Here is a 21077-nt window from a genome sequence, read left to right on the forward strand (position 1 = left end):
GCAGGGATGTAAAATCCCGGAAGCCCTCCTGGCCTAAGGTGCCATTTAATGAAGAATTGCTAGGCTCCCAGCTCTGCAGATGGGGCGCATGACACAAGCTTGGCATGACCGGATGGCTTGAGCTTCTGAGCTTGTCTACCGAGGTGCGTTTCCTGTCGGGCCAACAGTCTCTGACCTGCCCACCTACGGGGCTGTTGCGCAGCTGAAATGAGACGCTGAATGCAAGAGAATTACATCAACAGTAAAGCACTATACAAATGTGAAGAAATATTATCATTTTTATTTCCAAACAAACTAGGATCGGCTTTCATCAATTTCCAACAGGCTCCTCACCCGGCCCTGGGCCAGGGCCAAGAGCGCAGCCTGCTGAAAATGCACAGCCTTTGGCAAATAATGGTGGGGATAGGACAGCAGCAACAGGCAATTAACCAAGCAGCTGTAAGTCTCTGGGAAGACGTGAGGGAGGTACCAACGGGAAAGCAGAATTTAATCTTCCACTGCCCTCCCCCTAAGGACCAGGGTGGAACAGTCAGTCCTGCATTCCACACAGGGAACTGTGCGCTGGAGGGGACAGGAAGGAAGCCACAGGGAACTCCGATCACCAGAACCCTAGGTGCTTCGGCAACTTCCTCCGAGCCTCTCTTTTGCAGAATTCCTATCAGACCCGCCAGTGTGTACGCAGGGATGGCAAATATCAACACATCTAAGAAAAATACCATTTCTCACCTTTGAAAATAGACATAGATGTGATGACAGACAAGACCCAAAATGAGTTAAATACATTCAATATATGTTACCGAGCATACATCTATGAAGAGGATATATATTTTTAAAAAGGCACCTGCTTAATAAAAGGGATCATTTCGCGACAGTTGGACAGGGAACTAGTGACAAGTGGGGAGTCGCATTTTTAAGCCTAAATTCCCTCCTGGCACCTTGATTAAAATGAAATGAACTGAGGCAGCCAAAGAGATTATTTTATTCAGATGAACGTTATTAGCCTTTCTGGCTTATTTTCTCTATTATGCATTTTGCTGATGCTGACAGAAGCAGACGGGCTGGATGGAGAGGCAAAGCCGCAGCAGATTTATGGTTTGACGCGCCATGCATAAAATCAGACCCTTGCTGACCCAGATAAGCCAGAGGATGGATGGGATTTGCTGGGGAAGGTGTTAAAAAAAGGAGGGGGAAAAAAATCACCAAGGTGGGAAGTGACTTGAAAAAGATTCTGCCTGTAACGCTGGCTGCTGGTTCTTCAGCCCAGGAGTGCAGTGGCGGCCTGGAGGCATCTTTCAAAGACAGCAGGCAGGAAGGGAGGGGGCAGGCACACTTCTTGGGGCTTATCACAGCTCCGCTTCAGCTCTGCCAGCAGTGAGATCAGGGTAGGAGAGCTCAGAGACAGAGAAAGGGCCAAAGGCAAAAATGTATATTCTATGTATAGAGAAATGAGATTTCACATTTTCAGGGACAAGTTAATCCCACAAATTGTCCTTGGTAGCCTAGACAGATGATTAGAAAGGATTCAAGCAGTGGTGTACCCACCTTACTCAAAATAGTCTAAATTGTCCTCTATAATCAGGTTTGGGGGAAGCGCTGTATGGAAATGGAATTCTTGTGGCTCTGGATTCGTTCCAGGGAGCCCAGCCACACCCCTGGGATCATGGCTTGTCCAAGAGCTGAGAGCTTAAGAATCTGCTTTGAAGTTGAGAACTGGACTAGCACCGAGTCTGACATCTTAATAATTATTTCCTGAGTGATTACAGGACCAAGGTTCCCCTGGGTTAGGTCAGAGAACTGGGAGACATTCTCAAATCTGAGCCGTTGTAGACCCTAACTGGAGATGTCTCCCCATCAATTGATGACAGGCAAGGGATTTTGCTTTCCTTGCAACCATCCCACCCCACCCCGTGTTCATGGCAGGGAGAGGAGGTTGGAGATTGTTTTAATCACTCAAGACAGCTTTGTGGACCCCATGAGACCAGACATAGCGGTGGAGGGCATCTACACAAGATTTAAATCTGCCTAGCTTTCTTGCCTAGATTTCTGACATCTTATTGTCCAGACCCCTTCTCTGAGTCCTTGAGCTCTGAAGTCTTCTTATTTCATTCATTCAACAAATCCTGACTGAGTACCTACTATGTGCCAGGTCCTGTTCTGGGCACTAGAGATAAAGGGAGCAACACTCTTGTTTCCGACCAGCTTCTCCCATGTTTGCAGAACCTTCTGGATCCAACACCTGGTCTTCTTGCCCCTAGACTGTCCATCAGCCACAACCCACATCTTATCCTGGTCTTGATGCCCGTGTGTATACCGACCATCGTGAAACCCTGATCTAGCTGACATAGAAGATCCCCAGCAGCCTTCTCTGTGTAGACCTGCGACCTTCCCTTTGTTTATACCTGTCTTGCCACTAGCATTCTCAGAACTGTAGGGAGGTAAAAACAAAGAGGCTACACTAAACACTTCCCTGTGTACTCTGGGTACAATCTAAATGCTAGAGAACAAACACTACGCACTCCACCCCAATACAGTCCATAGAACCAAAGGCCTAGAAATTCATTTATATATGACATATCCCTCCCCAAATACGCTGTGATCATACCAAAAGGTACGAGCTGACTAATTCCCTTAAAATAAAACATCATATTGCTGACCGAGGAACAAACAAGTAATACACGTTTCTCAGTTTAAAAGGATTCTTTAACCATCTACATTAACAGTTAACACATATTCCTCATAATTCCACATAATAACTCATATAATAATTCTATGGAATAATCTGTGAATAACTCTACAATTATATCTTCAGTTTTTTTCTTCTCTAGTTAATTAAGATGTCACCAGAAACCCCATAAGTAATTACAGCACATGACAAACATACAGAGGGAAAAAAAAAAAAATACACGCAGATGTGTTAGCAGATTTTTTTGAATGAATGAAATCTTGGGAGATGACTGAGACAGACAGCCTGGCTCACCCCTGGTAGTTCATTCCAGAGAAATAAATACCTGTCTGTGCCAAACTGGAATGACGTCACTCAAAAATCCACACACTTTATTTTCAAAGCAGTAACCACTACCTTGGGAGCAGGCATCTCCCTGGCACCAGGCACGAGCAGGGAAGCTTGATCTATAGCCAGAAACTCCTGCCTAGCAAATGGCGCTTAACCATGCCAAGTACCGACAAGCCACTTGGGAAGAAAGGGTATCCCTAAGTTTCAGACCTCCCCTTCCTGAATACCTCCTAATGGAATAATGAGTTCCTTACATGGCTCACGATAACAATGAGGAATGAGGAATAAACAAATATGACTTGATTCTGTGAAACTACAGAGCTAAGTGGAATGAAGTCTAAATAGTCATCAGATCAACCCCACGCATTGTTATCAGTTCTCATGTGTTATTTTGATATTTACCTGACCTTATTGGAAGGAAGCCCTTTGAGGACAGGATATATTTTGGAATAGTCAGTGAACACCTATCACCAAGAAATGGGCGGGTACTTAACCAGCACTGACTAAGGACAGATGCCACAGCCACAGAAATCTTTTAAGTGTTGTGCACAGTGAAACGATTCATTTAATGAACAGTTAGTATCTTCAGCCTCCATCAATCCTGCCTAATCAACTGCTGCAGCATGTATCTGGGTGGCTACTGAGTGGCTGAGTTTGTGCGCCCACCGGCTTATTTGCTCTGAACGACAGCATATTATTAACCATGCTGATACTCTGCTGGCAAAATTTTAAAGGATTGGATGGAGTAAGAGATGCCCTGGTCAGTTTCCAAGTTGGTAAGTTATTGAGTTCTACAGGTCTGTGAGTAATCTGGATGAATGATGGTACCCCCTCCCAGCGAGGTGGTACTCTGCAAAGCACCCCGAACCATGCTCGTGACCTAGAGCCCAGTTTTAGTTCTGCCACTTCCTAAAGCCAGGTAATCTTGAATCAGTCACAGATGCACTCTGGGCCTCAAAATTTCCTTATCTGCTTAAAAAAGTAAATGGGGACAGTAGACCCACCCTGCCTAACTCACTTGGCTATTACGAAGATCAAGTCAAACAAGGTGATGGCCATAAAAAAAGTTCATCAACGCTGAAGTGCTCCACATCTACAAATCAGTATTGTCATCTTCTGTAATTATTGTTATAACCATTATTATTACTTGACAGTCCATACAATGGGCTCACACTCACAAAACAAACTGGCTAGAGTCATGTCTGAAAAGATAAACACATCTCAAAAGTCCCAAGCCTTATTACCTAAATTTGCAATGAACTTGCTTTTTAAGTTTCTTACTGCATCAGTGCACTAAAGAGGAACACATTCTGTTGCCATGAACTTATCATCTGGTTCTCTGGGAACTCCCACACTCAGTGAATCTCCTGTGCCCCACCTAGAAGCGGATTTCGAAGGACGACTTGTAAGACACAGAGGGAAAAGCCAGAGGGTACAAAAAGTAGAACCATGGAACTTCAGGTCTAGAAGAGACTTTCTAGATGGTCCAGAGTCGAGACCAAACTTGTCATTTTCCAAGTGAGGAAACAGAGGTCACAGATAGGGGTGGAGCAGGGCAAGGATGTAGGTCTCCTGAGTGGCGATCGCATTCTTGTTTCACGGCGGTTGTTGCTCTATTTCAACTTCATCTGTAAAGCCCTGGCTCCAAAAGAGTTAATGGACGACGCTCAGCTGCCCGAGCCCCAGAGCACTAAGCCATTCCAAGACAACACATAACAGGAATACCGAGGGTCCGTGAACTCAGAGGGAGCAAAACTGCTGGTGCCTGACGGCGCCGGAAAGTATGTTGACACACTGCATGTGGTTACACATGAAAGGCGAGTGGCCAGGAAAAGCAGTTTTGAATCCCACCCCATTCTAATTTGGGCCTGGCTCTGGGCACTACTGAAGCGCTGGGCCACACCCCGGCCACTCTATAACATGACCCTTGGGTTCCTTCACTCTCTACTCTGTGGCCAGGGTTAACTCCTTCTCTGCTTTCACAAGGGCCACCGCAGTTCTTAGAAAAAGAAGACTCAAGGGAAATCAAGATCCAAGAGTGAGAATCCATGGGGAGATTCTCAGTGTGGATGCAGATAATGCCCACTAGTATCTACCGTCTCCAAGTGAGTGTGTGACCTGAAGCCTTGATCGGCCAGGCTCCCAAGTCTGAGAGACAGCAGCTTCTCTAAGTGCGAGTCTTCAGGACCCCAAATCACCTTGTATCAGAATCACCTGTGGTGCTTGTTTAAAATGTGGATTTTGTGCTCCTCTGCCAGAGATTCTGACTTGCTAGGGGTGGAGTGATGCTCAGGAATTTGCATTATAAATACACGTCCTAGGTAATATCACGCACACCAGAATTTTAAGAACCAATGCTCTTAAAGCAATGGTTTTCAAATGGGGATACAGCCTATTAGTGGGGTTAATACATCAATTTAGCAGGTTACCACCTAGCAGTTCTCAAAAATTGAAACAGAAAACAGTGGGACATAATAACACAGAACAAAGTGGAAAATATCAGAGTACAACACATAGAGCAAGACTTATAGGGATTGTTTTACAAAAATGCTGTTCTTAGTTATTTAAAAATACACCATGAAATGTCTGTACATGTGTGTATTCCAGCTTGTACCATAAAATGTGTTTATAAAATATTTTTAGGGGTGATTACACACCCCAGGCCCTTTTGAGAAGCTAAGAATTCTCTTCCAAGAGTTCTCTGAAGAAAAGAGAAAAGAAGGGAGGGAGGGAGGTGTTGTGTATCTACATACCATAATTTGCATATGAGTCATGGGTCCCTGAACTTTGAGAAGCCCATTCCCTGAGGACATTCTCTTGAGGACAGTTCCTACAGTGTCCAGTACTCTGGTCACAGTGGGCACCTGCTAATTACTAGACTGTGCCAACAACTTTCTCGCGATGCTCTGTAAATGACTGCCAATGTCTGCAAGATGTACCTGTAAGGTAATTGTCCCCACCATGATGATTCTCTTTCTCTCGTATTCATGGTGACTAGAAATGTTGCAGTTCAACAATATTCTACAGAACATGGGAAGAAAGCTGTTAGCAAACTGCAAGAATGAAGGGAGCAGTGGTGTGGGTACAATGTCAGTGTTTCCCAAGGGATGTGCTCCCTATTTATAGATAGCACACAAGGGTAGGCTGTGGTACTGGATGGAGCCTTTCTGCACCCCTACTGACAAAGTCACTAGAAGAACATAACCTTTATTCCCAAGTCTGTGAATTCTTTGGCCAGTGAAGGTACACACATTTATAAACACAGAGAACCCAGCCTCATCTGATAGTCAAAGAGACAGAAATTCCTTAGTTCTTGATGGGAGATTCAAAAAAGGCACAGACAATTAGAAAAAGAGCAACGACCCGGCTGGATCCTCAACATCCCCATGGCTTCATCCCAGTGGTTAAACCTACCTGCACAAAGAGAGGGTGAAATGGGGGGCAAAGGTTTTAGAAACCAGCCTTGGTCCAATAAGGCACACAAGGAAGAGATGGAAAACGGCAGGTATGATGTGGAAAGGGGTCAGGAGAGAGAGAGAGAAGTCAGGCAGGGAGGACTGGGAAGAAGACAGAAGAGCAAACTTCAAAACTATTCTAAAATTTCCTGATGCTTTTCAGTAATTTGTTTTCATGTGGTGGAAACTGGCACAGCATCTAGGATGCTTTGGGTCCATCTGTTTTTGAACTTAAGCTGAAGGCAAGATTCAGAAGAGCTGGAATCAGCAGCACCGACATGTTATATGTGTCTGGAGGAAGGAGAGAAACAGAATGAGTGTGCAGGAGATGGAGGAAGAGACTTAAATGGGGCAAAGGAAGGGGAATCTGGAAGCTATCCTCACACAGGAAGGGGAAAACGGCCAGGTCAGAATTGGTGCAAAAGAGCTGTTAGAGAGGCTGGAGTATCTGAGGAAGAAAGCCAAGGAGAAGAAACACTTGGGGCATCAGAACAGGGAGCTAACAAACAGTCCAGCAACAGGGCTGGAAATTCTGCAAGTATGGGTGTCGGCGAGCAGTGTCTTAGAGCTTCACGTCTGAGAGACCAGATCAAGACTGTCCAAGGTACAACATGGAGCATATGACATGAGTTACTGGTGAACAGTCTTCACAGTCACAGCCTAGAACTGAAATGAGAGCTGGACTCTTGGTTTCCTAAGTGCAAGAGAGGTGATCATGGAGAACAGCAGGCAGAACGTGAGAGGAGTCATCTCAGGAGAAAGCAAAGGGGCACACCCGTAGGGTGGAGTCACGGTGGGCCCGGCAATGAGGGCGGAGTGGCCCCAGGATGATCCTTGGCGTCTGCCCTGTGTCTGGCCTATGGCCCCCACGCTGACTTCTGATAAAGCCCTGACTGCGCCTAAGGACACGCAGGTCCCTCGCCTCTCCTGAGGCCACTCAATCTCTAGCCCAGAGAAAAGATCTGGCAGTGAGAAAGGTCAATCAAGACCTCATTCTGAAAGGGAAAAAATTAAATGCAGACAGAGATAAATAAACCAAATGGTACTTCTAATAAGTAATACAACCACGTGAAAGGTCTGGAGGTTGGAAGAGAAGGAACTAGCAACCAACTTCTGAACACTGCGTTTTGGTCCTGAAGGTTGAAAACAAACAAAGCCTCTGAACCAGTACTAAAACCTAGTTAGTAGTCTTCTTTTTCAGAGGCATGAGTTAGCAACTCTGGAACTATTTTGTGTACACTCTAGGACGATAGCAATTAAATAAATATATTATGGGAAATGGGTACCAGGTTTCTCACTGTTGAGATAACAGGGTTATAAATGTAGACAATGGAGAAAATTGAATAAAACATGTGCTGCTGGACTGGAATTGAAGGTATTAATGGGACTCATAGGCTTTAATATAGATAAGCATATAGATAGAGACGCAGAGAAGTATGCGGGTATATGCCTGTGCGCATACACGCACGTGTTGTGTGTACTACCTCTGCTAAGAGGAACTATAAACTGTGGTACTATAGTAACAAAGAGCACATCTAGCATCCATCGTTTCTTTTTTTAAAAAATTTTTTAACATTTATTTAATTTTGAGGGAGAGAGAGAGAGAGAGAGAGACAGAGCGTGAGCAGGGGAGGGGAGAGACAGGGAGACAATATCTCATGCTGACAGCAGAGATCCCGATGTGGGGCTGGAACCCACGAACCATGAGATCCTGACCTGAGCCGACATCAGAAGCTTAACCGACTCAGCCACCCAGGCGCCCCTAGCATCCATCATTTCTAAATACCATTCACCCTTAACAGGATCCAGGACTCTTTGAAGAGAACTCTTTACTCCAGAGCTGAAGAAAAGAAAGTATAAGATGAGCCTAGAATATCTTTTTGTGCCAGAAAGTTGAACGGTGGGGACATGTTAAAAGGACACAGGAACCAGCTTGAAGGGACTCCACTAATCAAATCTGGAATGAACATTAAAATAAATAAAGATAGTAAAGGATTATAACCCATTGAGTAAAATCAGAATTCATGAGTCCAAACTGATATAAACAAATAACCAGACAAATATATGGGGGAGATGGAAAATTCTTCCTTACATTAGAATCCCAACCGAGAAATGGAGAAAAAATGATGGAAATTGGGAAAATTACCATTTGGTAACCATAATAATAATTGATTCAAACGAGAATCATCAATACATGCTGAAACAGATAGGTGTAAGTTTTGAAGAATAACATGATATTTACATGGTCTCCAAGTATCTGTCCAAAATACACGCATTAATTACAAAGCATAAACTAGAACAACTTTATGGTAGAGAAATCTGGCAGATACCACTCTAACCAAATGATCAAAGTTAACATCACCAGTAATGGGGAATCATCAGCAAGTGAGCCCTAATATTATGCACTAAGAATATAACATCACTTCTACGGTATTCTTGCCCAAGGCACATAAATGTAATCATAAAGAAATATCAGCCATTACAGGGCGCCTAGGTGGCTCAATAGGTTAAGAGGCCGACTTCAGCTCAGGTCATGATCTCACGGCTGGTTAGTTCGAGCCTTGTGTTGGGCTCTGTGCTGACAGCTCAGAGCCAGGAGCCTGCTTTGGATTCTGTGTCTCCCTCCCTCTCTGCTCCTTCCCTGCTCACACTCTGTCTCTCTCTCTCTCTCAAAAATAAACAAACATGAAAAAATTTAAAAAGAAAGAAATATCAAACATTAGCAGAAATACCCAATTAAGGGGCATTCTACAAATAACTGAGCTGAATGCTCCCCCCAAATATCAATGTCCTAAAATACAATGAAAGAATTGGGAACCATTCCACATCAAAGGAAACTAAAGAGACGGGGCAACTGAATGAAATGTATAATCTTGGACTTTCTTTGGCCAAAAAAATGTTTTTGGAATAAATGGTAAATCGGAATATCTGTGGATTATATAATGTTACTGTATCAATATTGATCCCCTGTACTAGTCATTGTGTCATAGACCCATCTTATTTTTAGTAAATCCATATTGAAGTATGTGAGAGTGAAGGGACATCATGTCTACAACTTATGTTCAGTGTTTCAGAAAAAATATGTATGTGCATGAGTTGTGTACAGAGAGAGGGAGAAAGAAGCATAAAGCAAATGCAGTAATATGTTAACATTTTGGGCAATCTGGGTAAGTGACAGAAATTCTCTGACTATTCTTGCAACTTTTCTGTAAGTCTAAAATGATACCAAAAACAATTTTTAAAGATCCCATTTTGGAGAAAAATGAAAAGAAATCGTTTCTCCCATCTTGGCTTTGGCACTAAATGTATGCTACTTTGTGTTATCTTTTTTTTTTCTCCCATATAAATCTCCTGTCTTCCTCGTGACACAATGAGCCTCCTAAGGGCAGAAGCTGGGTCCTAAATGTCTCTGTGATCCCAGGACCTGCCAGAACCTGTTGGTCAATACTGATAATGAAGATGAAGCCACGTGTTGATGACTGGATCACATATACTACAGGTGATTTACAGGGTCACTCAACAAACAGCTCTGGCTCCTCAATCTTGAACTCTGCACCTTGTCAGAGCACACATATGTACGTGTGCACACGCACACACACATGCACAACTTTAAAATATTTCACATTAAATGCTAACTTCCATGCGTTAGATTAGTGGCTTATTCTGTATGTATTTAATTCCTAGCAGAGCTCTTGGTGTAGAAAAAGTGCTGAAAAATGTTGGTTGAAAAGCATAGGTGAGCCTCACATCCCAGCATTGGTGTTCACCAAAACTTTCTATGTTAATGAACAAAAGGGCCAGGAGTGGACTTGTTTTTCAAAAGAAATCAAGGTACAAGGATGTTCTATGAGAGATTTTCAAGCAATACTTCCTGACCAGCGTGTCTTGAAAACTGTCCCAGACCTGATAAATTGCTTTTTTCATTTGATTAAAGGGGAGAACTTTTCTAAAGTCTTCTTTAATTTGGTACCAACAAAGCCCACTAAAGATGTATTATAGGGGTGTCGGGCTGGCTCAGCGGGTGGAGCATGTGACTCTTGATCTCAGGGTCATGAGTTCAAGCCCTGCCTAGAGCTTACTTAAAAAAAAAATAGAAAGAAAGAAAGAAAGAAAGAAAGAAAGAAAGAAAGAAAGAAAGAAAGAAAGAAAGATGTATTATGTATCTTTTTTCCATATGGCTTCCCTGAACTGCGCTGTAAAGTAGGTGCCCTGAGCATTTATCATCCAGTTTGAAACTCAGTATGTGTGTTTGGGGGCTGGGAGTGGGGTGGGGAGAAAAGAGGCCTAACTGAATTCTCTACAAGGAACATTATCTTCAATCACCTCCAATTAATGGTGCAATGGAGACCTGGCAAAACTAACATTGAGAACGTACAAGAATAAGGTTAGCGGCCAACACAAAGTCCCTAACAATACCATTAATCCCCAGGTTATAAGAACCCGAATGGCCAATGCAAAAGTCCACACGGCATGCCCCTGATTGTCTGCAGGCATGTGTACATGGGACTCTGTGGCAGGAAAGGGCACACGTTTCCACCCATGACCAGACAAAACAGAAGCAGGGAGGTGGTTGACAAATCTGGTCCATGCACAAGAAGAGGGGCAGGGAGGAGGGCAGAAAGTCAATATACGTAGGAAGCCGAATCCTTCTAAACAGGGCCTGCCTTCCAGGGTTTCAGTGTCTCTCTGTCAGAATCCACTCAATAGCATGTGCTTTGTCTTCCAAAGGAACTGTCTCAGGCATCATTTCCACCTGTATGCTGCAGAATCAACGCCGTCCAACTTCCTCCTTTTGCTAAATCCTTGAGATGCTGCCTGTAAATTCAAAGAATTTTAAGCACCAACAGAAACCCCCACCCCTACCCTCAGAACTTAGTAGTTCGGAACATCTGTTGTTTACAAGGGTTCAGGCTGAGAGCTGCCAGACTTGTTCCACAACCTCTCCTTTAACACAGAGGCTGCTAGGGAGGGATGTCTGAACTTCATGCAAGGATGCCCTGTCCCAACTGCTTAAGTAGGCATCAGCAAACACAGCTCAGCATCCTACTGTTGAAGATAATCCTACTTTGTTCGATTCATTTTCTAATCCTGGTTCTTTAACCAGCTGTACCCGAAATATGTTAAGAAGCAGAGCTGTGCTCATTGATCTTCCCTGAGTTTAAAACCCGAGGGGGCAGTGATCCAATGATTGGTGGCGGTGTAAAAGGGCAGGAGGTAGCAGAAAGAATGATCCTTTTTCAACTCTGAGAAATCCAAACCCTCCTTTTTTCTCATTCTCCCTAAATCCTTCATTAACACTGAGCTCTTCCCATATGACTCTGTTTCTCTTCACAGCATGAGACTTCAGCACAGTGCAGGAATTAGATATTAAAGTCTTTACTCCAATTAACTTGGGACCAAATCTAATTGAGAACATAACTGCTATCTTTTACCCTTCCCTGCCTAAGCCAAGCACGAGGCCCTCCCGAGTAATCCACCCTCCCTCCCTTCCCGGTGACTACTAGAACCTGCCTTAAATGGGGTCCTATTTTTAGATTCATGTGCCCATGCGCATATGTATTCTTATTATTCTCTCTCAGCCTGCTATCTGATCCCCCCCCCCGTTTTAATTATGAAAGTCCTTACGGCAGAGACTGTCTTTTCTTCTTATCTTGTAAACCCTCCCACTTAACGCAGTCAGCTTCCAATAAAGATGACATGGCTTTTGCCTTTAAAAGGGAACTGGATCAAAGTCAATTCATTTAATTGGCTGTGAATTCCTGAAAATTAAAGATCCCTCGAACCAGATGCACATCGCTTCCTGTGTCTACTATGGAATTATTATGGGACTTACAAGAGCCGAGAAAACAAATACTGGAAGTTCCCTGCACCCCAGCCCTGTTGTTAAGGGACACGATCAGCAGCGTCTGTGCTCCAGCAAACCCGAAAGCCTGAGGCGTGTCCTGCTAGCATTCCAATGGCGGAGACTGGGAGACATAGGAAGCCCTCAGTGTCTCCAGCATCCCCCAACTGCTCATTAAAGCATGTTTGCTCCCAACTGCCCTCTATCATTCCCTACCCTAAAAGGATAATACAAAGCCATCTATGCAGAAGCGTAGGAGCTTCTGTTTGGCCTCAGGAGGCAACCCAGTAAACCACAATCTGTGATGCTCAGGACCGAGGCTGGGACAGAGGTGGCCGGCTGGTATGGTTGGTGGCCGCGGCAGGAGGCTGAACAGGACCAGCGTGCTTTTATCCACCCAGGTGGCAATTGGGACCTCAGCACTATACCTTTATGGAAACCCAATGATTTGGTAATTAGTGCTAACTAGCGACTCTGTGAGGACAAGGGAATCAGAGGGTGAGCGTAAGACAAATTTCCTCCTCTTGAGGATTATGAGTCTGGATCTAAAGGTAACATGCCAGGATTAACTACCTGGTTTAATGTAGCTCATGACACTTTGTGAACATGACAGCTTATAGGACAAAATGTACAATTGCTGAGTTTTTATAGGAACTGGGCATATAATTATGTGACATAATTGCATATTTCCTGCCAATACAGCCACATCATAAAAATCAGGAAGGAGGATGAGTTTGTCATTCACAAGGGCCCACTAACAGGGGTCACTGAGGAAAAGGGAGACTGACATGATATCATCTGGGGCCACGTTTAAGAATGCTGAACGCTGGGGGTGCCTGGGTGGCTCAGTTGTAAGCATCCGACTCTTGATTTCAGCTCAGGTCATGATCTCGCAGTCTGTGAGTTCGAGCCCCGCGTCCGGCTCTGTGCTGACAGCTCAGAGCCTGGAGCCTGTTTCAGATTCTGTGTCTCCCTCTCTCTGACCCTCCCCTGTTCATGCTCTCTCTCTGTCTCAAAAATAAATAAACGTTAAAAAAAAAATTAAAAAAAAATGTTTAACTCAGGAAATGAATGGTAAATCTAATCTATCAGGGTTTTACCCAGTGTAACTATGTTCAGTCCCATCTCCTGAGTCCCAAAGAAGTCATTGCTATTTACACTTACTATGTACTAAGTGCTGTCCTAAGGGCTTCACATATATTAATTCTCTTACTCAGCAGAATGACTCCATGAGCACTATTATTATCCTCAATTTACAGATGAGGAAACTGAGGCAACTAAGAACCTTCATCTAAAATCACACAGCTAGTAAGTGGGAAATCTAAGATTGCAAATCCAGGAAATCTGGTTCCGGAACCTGTGATCTTGAGTACCACACTATACTCCTTCTGTGGCAATGATAATTACATCAGCTACCATTTTTTGAGCATTTAGTAAGTTATAGGCATGAGGCTAGTGCTTCACATATATTATATCCAATCCTTAAACAACCTCTTCGAGGTAAGTATTACTCTCTGCATTTCATAGATGAGTAAACTGAAGCTAGAAGGGTGTGAGTGATTTGCTCAAGGTCACACGGCTGTAAGCGGGAGAGTCAAGATTCAGACCTAAATGTGTCTGGATTAAACGCTCAGCTTTTCCTGCTAAGTTATAAAGCCTCCCAAAGAGCTTGCAAATGAATTCTTTCTCTGTTCCAAAGACTGGCCAGCACTCTGTCTTGCTGACCGCCCACCCCCCCAAACTGCCTTCTTGTGTCTCTTCTATCCTGCTCTGTTCATGTGTAAGGAGAGCTCCCAAGTCTTCCAAAAAGGACCCAACCACCACCTAAGTTCTGTATGGAGCAGGCCGGCAAGAAAGTCACCAGGGGACCTTTTGTTCGTTTCTAAATAAAGGCAGCTTGAGCCATGGCAAAGGGAAGCCAATCCTTGCTCAACACCAGATGCTACATCTGGGCAAAACCTCCACTGAGGGAACAAACAGCTCCCAAATATGTCCAAAATGAATGAGTGACACACTGGTCCCAGGAAGTGAGGGGTTCTCCCTTCTGGCAACTTCATGCTTCCTCCTACTTCCCTCTCAAAGTCACCCCATACTCAAGGAGGAACTTTCTGGTCCTCCACCCTTTTCTGATTTGAAATCACAGCTGTAACAATCTCCACGGCCAACTGACTCTGCTTTACAACCCAATGCTATCCTGTGAGGCTGATGAACAACTCTGAAGTTAACTCCAGAGGAAAAATCCATCAGCAATAGGTGACGTAACCACAGAGACGGTGCACAGTCAAATACTGGGCCCAAGGCCAAGAACATGGACTCTACAAGAATTTCTCTCTAATTAATTGTGTACCTAACCTCCCACTGAAAGGCGTATTGCAGGTTGATGCCTACCAGATTCCTGAGATACCTGGGTCCTGCTCCCTCACCTCCCTTCCCGTAGTTGCACAACTCATACGCAGCCAAATAAGCAGGTTTACTCTCCATGTGTCCCTTTAATGTCCTGCTAATTTCATGTTAGTGAGAATAGGATACTGACTTGGATATATCCCTAACCTAGAGCAATGCCTGGTCCCCAAAATGCGAATTGAATGAACGCATAAATATATCTTTTAAATCACTTTTCATTCTCTGCAATCTGAGTACTACAGACAATATGAAAGATGTTTTCCCCTTTCTCCCCCTAAACCCTGGGATATCAGAACGTGCCACAGCCTCGACCATCACCTCTCTATGAACATGCCCAAATATCTACCAACAACCCAGACTTCAGCCCTGAATACAGCTATTCATTTTCTATCAATTATTGAAAATTTCATGTTCGATATCCTTCCAGTGTCTTAAACTTCACATCCGAAAACCAAATCTCTCATATGCCCTTCAAAAACAACTCCTCCTAACTTCGGTATTTCTATTAAAGGCACCATTAATCTACCAGTCACCCAAGTCCAAAAGAAACTTCACAGCCCTCTTTCTTTTGTGCTTCTGAGCTCACTTGAAACCTGAATCCCATCTGTCAGCAATTCCTGTAGATTCTTCCTGCACCAGGTGTTTTCCATCTGTCTCTAGACTGTAAGCTCCAGGAGTGCAGGGGGCGGTATCTGTCCTGCCTGGCATGTGTCTGTTACATGGTAAGAACACAACACATATTTGCTAAATGGTCCAAAGGATCAATTTCTATTCTTTTCATTCCTACCATCCCACCCTAATTTAGATCTTTATTATATACTGTGGCAACTGGTGTCACCGTCTCAAGTTTCCAGTCATTTAGCAATTCACCACCATTAAGGTTAAGGTCAATCTTCTGTAAGCAGAGTTCATGCCTCGGCTTGGACAACTAACTATTCAAACCTTCAGTGGTTTCCAGTGTCTATTGCATAGCACCAAACCTTAGCCAAAAGTCAAGGCCCTCCACAATATGGTCCTGTCTACCTTTGTCCAATTCTTCCATATACTCTTGTTAACCAGCCAAACCAGTCTACTCACTGGTGGTTTGTATTTTCCTCCTGCTGTGCCCCTCCTGGCCTACAACATCCTCCCCCTCCCTCTGTCTCCGTCTATCAAAATCCTGTCCATTTTCTTCAATGTCTGGTTCAGATTCCATTTCCTCCCTGGAAGTTTCCTGACCCTTCCAACTGTGCACTATCCCTTCTATAGCACACACTTGGTACTTACCACATGTTGCCTTATACTAAAGTTGTGCTATTGTATTTAGGTACAATTTATCCCTGACTAGACTATAAAGTCATGTGGGAAAGAACCACGACTTCTATTTCTTTGGATCTCCCTCCTTTTAGAGTCTAGAACAATACCTTAAAAATATTCAACAAATATTTGTTATTGAGAAAAATAAAAAGCTGGAAGAAAGACAGAAAAAATGTTGGCAGTGGGTTTTAAAGTAGCATAAGGTCTCTGGAAAGAACACAGCAGGATAGCAATGTAGGAGTATTCCTCTAAAGACTCAACAGGAAAAAAAAAAAAAAGAAGAACTGAGCCATTAAAAGTAGGAGATCAAAACCAAGTGAGCTAAGACTGAAAGGTAATTTACAGCAAGTCCATGTTAAAAAAAAAAAAAAAAAACCAACAAAAAACCAGCCAAGGCATTATCAATTAGAGTCCCGCTGAGCAATATTAACACAGATTCCACTTAAAAGAGACAATCAAAGGCTCAGCAACAAATAGGAATACATTTATACTCTTCAAAGAGCCAAAGAAAATGCAAGAACATCTTCCCTAGGAAGACTTCCTACCCTCACATAGTATTTTATCTCTGCTCTTAATCAAACCAGGCGGATAGAATTTCAGACATGAAGAGGGTTCACCCACAATTCAAACGGATGGAGGAAGCCATGTTCCCTATCTTAAACAAAGCAGAATACGGTGGAATCAAATAAACACTATGTAGTTCTATCTGCAGCATCTCTCACTCTTTCTGTGGGGGAGGGGGAAGAGAAGGAGCGTGATGGGACCACAGGGTCAGACTCTGCAATGGAGTCAGAGCTGTGTGGGCTTTAATGAGGGTGTTTGCACAGAGCACAGTGTGGGAGAGGACAAAAGGTGAGCAGGAGCAAAGCAGAATAGGAAGCAAAGCCAAAGAGTGACAGGCTAATGGCTTCCAGGGTAAGAAGTTGTCCAAAAGAAAAAGAAAAAAAGCAGTCCAGCAATGTTTGTCCCTAAATGTAGTCACTTAAAACTGTAACTGAATAGCCAATCAAACTGAGCATGAGAGGCTGAGATCCAGCCAGGCTGAGACACTGGTCTGGAAAAGGGCGCGGCGGGTCCATATAGACGGACTCTGGCCCTGGCCACCCTACCCCAGCCCGACTTGAATAGTTTCCAGGTCCCTAAGACGCGTCTGTCCAGAGCTGCCGCTGGCAGCTGTTCTCCTGGCAGCACAGAGAGACAAATCCATGGCATTGCTGGGCCAACAGCTGCTACAGCTCCGGGGGAGGTGACGAGTGCCCGCTGAGACGCTCTGGGCAGAGAATGAACTATTCTAGGGATCAGCCCTAGAGTCAGCAAAATCGAGGCTACACTGCACCAGCTGAATGAAAATACAGTACAATTACCACTCCAGAGACCCAGGACACCCACAGCCCTTCTTCTGTCCTAGTTTCTCTGAGTTTGATCGCTTCTTGCCCTCACATTTCTATTTCCGAGGGCACGACTTCAGGTTAGGCCCATGTTAACCTTAGGCTCACGGCCATAACTCCTCAACAGGCCTCCTGCTACCCTGTCTCTCCCCTCCGATTGATCTTATGCAGTGTTGCCATAGTTACCTTCCCAAAGCACAGCCATAATTATGTTCCTTGCTCAAAAACTATCAATGGCTCCCCATGCTTACAGAATAAACCCTATCACCTGGTGTTCCCAGACCACTGTGATCAAGCCCCTACCAATTTTTCCAAGCTTATTTCATGATTGCATTTGTTATTTCTGCTCTTCAGCAAAACGGATGAGTTACCCACCGGTCTCGTTTTTCCAGCTCTGTGCCTTTACCATTCCCGTTCTCTCTGCCTGAAATGCCTCCTCCCCCATCTTTCTATCCTCTTTCTACAACTTCTACACTGTCTCAATTGAATTCAAGCCATTGGACCAGCACCTAGCACTCACACTTGTATTTTCCCATTTCCCATCCACGAACTTCACCTCCATGAAGCCCCGCCCAGTCCCCAACCTGAAGAAATGTCTCTTCCCCCTGCACTTGTGGCACTTTGTATGGTGGGTGGACATGATCTTTTACACACCCACCCCGTTACACATCATAAACGAACACGGCAAGGCTGCCAATAGTCCCGCGCTGTTTCCTCTTCTCCTACAGGAACAGAAACTCTACCTCCTGCTCTCCCCACTCAAGAACCGAGAGCCCTCATTACCATGCTGTCGCGTCGAACCTGAACTCCTCTGCCTGTCTATCACGGAGCTGTTATTTGGTGTCTACTCCACTTACCTAAACTTGTTTTCCACTGCTTTTGTAAATATCTATGTTCTCATAATATTTCGCTCCGACCTCTACTGAAGCCCTTTGCTCACGACATTGCCACGTGTCTCTCTTCTCCGTTAGCCAGGAATTCAGAGTTCACCTGAGTCTCCACCGGAATGAGCGCAGAGGGCAGCACTCAGTAGGTACTTAAAAGGGGTTTGGTGGGTAAATAGCTTGCTACTCAGGAGATCAGACAGGAAGTTATTAAAGTAAACTAGCCATACAGTGACAGCAAAAGGAGTGAAGTCCCCCTTACAAGTTCTTCTAGCGCCTTGTACTTCTGTTCCTCAACACTTACCTCAACTGATCTAACTGTGCGATTTGTTCAATGCCCGTTTCCTCATCCTGTTGTAAGTGCCGCATGCAAGAGACAGCGCTAGCTCACCACTATGTCCCAAGGCCCAGTGTCTGGACTGAAGGAGTTCAAGGAATGTGTGATGGACATTTGTTGAATGAATGGGAAAGGAACTTCCTTTTAATGAAGCTGGGTCCCTCACTGGTTCCTGTACCCCCTCACCAGCAAACGCTCCTGCTTCCTCTCACCTGCACGTGCTGTGGTTCTCTCCTACACAAATCTACCTTTAAAGCCTAGCCTAAGTCCCACTTGCTTCATGGAAACTCTCCTGACTATTCCATTACCTTTATGTATCTCTCTGATGATTTATCTCTGACCTCTCATCACGTCTCTATTCTACACACAACCAATGATTTCTATGATTTCTTAATGAGATCATTATTGCTTTACTCTCTAGTTGCTTCTTGTATTAAAAATCTTTCCTCCCCAGCCAGATATGGCCCCCTATGGAGACACACAATAAACTTCCCTTGTATCTTCCAATGCCTGTACAATACAGAGTACACAGATGGCTCTTAATAAATACCCACTAGTTGTCTGGGGGAAAATGAAGCCAGGTACCAGGCTCTATGAGAAGGGAATTCAATTCTTCCAGCTTTGGAGAAAACACCCTATTCCTTGCATGTGATCTTAATCAGAGCAATTTAGCTGACTTACAGATGAACACATCTGTACCTTAATTTGTAGCAAATATGTCCTTGAGCTGAAAATATGATATAGTCCTAAAAATCAAATGCGATTTTAAGGAGTAGCTTACCAACAGAATAAATCCAACTTTGAGTCCCCTCTTTCTAAAGCAAATGATTTCTCTCCCAAATCTTCGTTCATCATATACTAAAATAACATTTTATTCCCTTAGGATTGCTTATGTAAAGAGAACAGAACTTGGGAAAGCTAAGGAGCTCTGAGGACAAAACATGTGGAGGAAATTCGCATGCTGGCTTATTTTGAGAGTGTCACGTGTTGTCCTCAAACTTAGCCTCTCCATATTCATTGCCCAGAGCTGGTTTGTTAAGGGTAATTTGTGTCCCAAATTATTAGGGTGATATGATAAACAAAAATAGAAAATCGAGGAAAATGAGCACACTTGGCATTCATTTATAACTTCATTCATTCATTTACTCATCCAATAATGTTTAGTAAGCATTTATTATATACCACATATTACACTAGGCACTATGGGAGACTGGAAAACGAATCAGAAAAGCTTATATAGTCCACTAAGAGAAGATAATATAAGGCAGACAGTGCTGACTGCCCTAATAAAAGAACAAATAAAATGCTGTAAGAATTCAGAAAAGGGAGAACATTCTGCTGGGAGAATCAAGAAAGCTTCTTGAAACATGATTCTTAAAACAGGTATGTCCCTGACATGCATAGATGTGAATAATGGGTACCTAAGTTCAAATAACAGGATGGGCAAAGGTCCACTGGAGTTAATGCTTTGTTTGGCTATGGTATAGTAGGGGAAAAAAACAACAGGTAGTAAGGTTGGAAAGCTAGTCCAGGTCAGATGTACAGGGGCTCAAAGAACAAGCCAGAGAGTGTATACCCTTGTAAACAGAGCAGCACTTCTCAAACTCCAATGTGCACACAAATCACCTGAGTATCCTGTCGCTGTAGATCTGGGAGCAGGACCTGAGATTCTGCATTCCCAGCATCCTAGGTGGTGCCGATATTGGGAGACCACATGCTGAGTGTCAAGAACACAGACAGTGGGAAGCCACTGCACAGAGAAACCGCAGGATCCCCAGTGTGTTCCAGGAAAACTAAATCTGATAACAGTGGGTCAGGCAGATTGGAACGGGGAGAAGCTGTACACTGTGGTCCTCAACACTAGTTGTTCGTTAGAATCATCTGGGAAGCTTTTACACCATACTGTTACCCAGGCCCTGCTCCCAGAGATTCTGACTTCATTGCTCTGGAAGGGGGCCCAGATTTCAGCATTTTCAAAAAGCTCTCCAGGGAATTCTAATATGAAGCCAGAGTTGAGAACCTCTGCTGCAGATGATACAGTAAGTAAAGCAATCATTCAGACAGCAATAATGATGATCTAAACTACAGCAATAGCAGTGAGAACAGAGTGAATGGGTCACTTGCATAAAATACTATGCAAGGGATAGACCTCTGCAACTGTCTGGGCAATGAGTCAGATGTATGCTAGAGCATCATTCATTTCTTCCAGTTAAAGACAGTTTGGCGAAATGGTTAAGAACACAGACTCTGGAGCCAGACTGCCTTGGTTTGAATCCCAGCTCTGCTACTGATGTACTAGGAGTGTGTGAATGCGTGTGTGTGTGTGTGTGTGTGTGTGTGTGTGTGTGTGAGAGAGAGAGAGAGAGAGAGACAGAGACAGAGAGATTCAGAGAGACTCAGAGATTCAGAGAGAGAGAGAGAGAGAGAGAGAGAGAGAGAGAGAGAGAGACTCTGGAGTC

At 44.0% G+C, this 21077-nt stretch overlaps 1 protein-coding gene across 5 annotated transcripts in view; it reads right to left on the bottom strand.

Annotated features, from left to right (window-relative positions):
- SRGAP2 (SLIT-ROBO Rho GTPase activating protein 2) overlaps positions 1-21077 on the bottom strand; it is a 232481-nt gene that overhangs the window by 120517 nt on the left and 90887 nt on the right. The window lies entirely within an intron of this gene.

The sequence above is a fragment of the Lynx rufus genome, unplaced genomic scaffold (assembly GCF_022079265.1).
Source record: "Lynx rufus isolate CCGP_SWC_20201006 ecotype Redwood Valley unplaced genomic scaffold, mLynRuf1.p SCAF_15, whole genome shotgun sequence".
Classification (NCBI taxonomy): Eukaryota; Metazoa; Chordata; class Mammalia; order Carnivora; family Felidae; genus Lynx; species Lynx rufus.